Genomic DNA, 2,513 nt, shown 5'->3' with positions numbered 1-2,513 from the left:
TCTTTTTATTGAGCTTAGGAATCCCACAAGCATCCTGAAGGGCCATCATGACTCTGGCATTAGCCTTCTGCGTCATCTCTGCTGCTTTAAACAAGCTACGTCTGTGTTTACTGCAGCTTCATTCCAAAAGCACTTTTAAAAGGCACTTTCGGTTTTCAAGCCTCCCAAGCCTCTGCCGAGCAGACGGCTTTAAAAGTTCAAAGTCCAGCCATAAAGCCATTAATTAGGAGCTGGCAGGCTGCCCGGAGTATGAGCACATACCTCTCATCAATCATCTTGATGTGCAGAGCAGATAACACCGACCCGTCTCTCTGCCCTTGCTGGCATTCCGATCCTCTGGTTCTTTGTTCCTTTGCCAGGAGCCATTCTTCAGTTTGATTGCGTTTTTCTGGGCCCATAACCAAAAATGTGAGGTTTTTGACCAGCTTCTGCCCATCTGAAGCTGAAGCTGATACAGGCTCGTCTTCTCTGGAGCCCAAACAGAGCGTCGTCACACACAGCGGAAGATAAGCAGTATGTGCCACATTCTTAACTTTATTTACACTTCTATGCTGAGAGAATACAAACATGCATCTTTCCTCTGCGAGAGCAGAGAATCAACTTCCTCTCGGAAACAAAGAACGCCGAGAGAACAGTGGAAAACAGGAAACCAGTGAACGTCACATCCAGTCACCCATTCCCGTGGGAACCCAACAGTACTCTGACTGTGGAATGCAAAACAATGTCCCGTGACAAGCATTTCGCTGCACAGTGAAGGAAGCAGAAACCAACACTACCAACACTTTGCTGCTGCTCGCCAACCACCTCTACCCTGCCCTCAGCATCTTCCGCCTGAGAAGGCTGCTGGTCCCTCTCGTCCCCAGCCCCCAAAGAGCTGCCTCGTCCAAAAGATGGAGAAGATGAGTAGTAAAGTGACGCTTAAGTTGACAGCCATCAGGTAGGTGAAAATCTGGAGCTGGGGGTTGCAGGCACACGCCCACATTGGGGAGCGGTGGTGGTTGGGCAGGGTTGTGGTGGCAGTGGTAGCACTAGCCAGGCGGCTTGGCTCACAGTAGCTCTCAATGCTTGGATCTCTCACTGGGCCCAGGTCCAGGGTGTAAACCCTGGGCTGGCAGAGGAAGTACCTGCTCTTGCGCTGCTCCTTCAAGCACAGCTGCCAACCCTACAGGATGATGTGGTTGGGCTCCAGGCACAGCAGGCGCAGGAGGGCCTCATTGGTGGGCAGCTCAGTGACAGGCTGGTCGGAGGGGAGGACAGTAGGGTGGCGGCAGAGTGAGCACTGCAAGCGGTTCTGGGCTGGGGACACCAAGCTGAAAAGAGCCAGGCACTTGATGCAGAAGGAATATTGGCACTAAAGGACCTTGGGGTGCAAAAAGTGTTGTCGTAAGGGTTTCAGCAGATGGGGCATTCAGCCTCCAGCCCCTGGACCTGCTTCTCAGCCATGGGGAAACCCAGTCAACAGCACAGCCTTCTTTGCTACCTAGGAGACTAAAAAACAAGGGCAGGTGGAAACCCAGTGACAGTAATCATACAGCAGCATCAATGCAGTGGAACCTTTGGCCCATGAGAGGGAACATTTGGCTTGCCATAGGGCCGTGCTTGCTGAGGCTGATGGGAGTTGTAGTTCTTCAACATTGGTGGGGGTGGGAGACAAGTTTTCCAACATCTGGCTTTTACAGCATCAGCAAATGCAAAGAGAGAGGTCCTCCACCCAAGGGAATTTGCAGTATGAAGTTTAAGAGTGGAAGTGAGCCCTTCTCTTGCAAAGCAATTGATAAGGCAAGGGTGGGAAGATAAACATCCACATCAGAACAGCCTGCTGGAACAGGCCAATGGCAATCTATTTTATTTTATTTTCAATGCAAAATTACAACAAAAATTACAAACATTGAATCCAAAATGAAACAGTACAAACAAGGAAAAACACCCCAAAACACAAGAGAGGGAAAACACACACACAAAAACCCCCAAAAAAACCAAAAAACCACCACACATCTACAAATAATACCATATCATCATTCTAATCTAATCATTACTGTCAGGGGACTGCCATCGGAACAGGGAAGGGAAGGAGAGGGGCAGTTAGGTTACAGGGAACCTCCGAAAATCTTGTGAAGCAGTTCCCCTTCCTGTGGTGGGGAAAGCCACACCTCCAGTGGGGAAGAGGGGAAGGGACCAGAGGATGCTGCTGGGAGCCTCAGCACCGCTCCTGGGCAAGCTGGCCAGGAGGGAAGCATGCCTCTTCCGTCACCCACCCTGCGCAGAGGTGTAAAATGCAAAGAAGGAAGGAAAAGGCTGGGGGTGACTAAGCTATTATGTTGGGGGAGGACCTGGAAATGACCACTCCCGGATTCTGCTAGCGATTGAGGCAGACATGAACTTGTGGTTCTACACTGTAAATAGTTTTGCACCAAAATAAAACCTGTAAAAGACAGGTTGGAGTCCTGACTGGTTACTCACAAGCAACCACCATTGCCATCTGACAGCAATCTGGGAGTCATTGCGGTTGCTCA

At 50.3% G+C, this 2,513-nt stretch overlaps 1 pseudogene across 1 annotated transcript; it reads right to left on the bottom strand.

Annotated features, from left to right (window-relative positions):
* Positions 1 to 782: 782 nt before the first annotated feature.
* On the bottom strand, positions 783 to 1,443 carry LOC309333237 (E3 ubiquitin-protein ligase RNF183 pseudogene; annotated as a pseudogene). Its single transcript has one exon. The product of its transcript is annotated as an E3 ubiquitin-protein ligase RNF183 pseudogene (transcript).
* Positions 1,444 to 2,513: the final 1,070 nt, after the last annotated feature.

This window comes from Podarcis erhardii, assembly GCF_964252035.2.
Source record: "Podarcis erhardii genome assembly, chromosome: W".
In the NCBI taxonomy this organism is placed as follows: Eukaryota; Metazoa; Chordata; class Lepidosauria; order Squamata; family Lacertidae; genus Podarcis; species Podarcis erhardii.
This window is presented reverse-complemented; position numbering and strand designations above follow the sequence as displayed.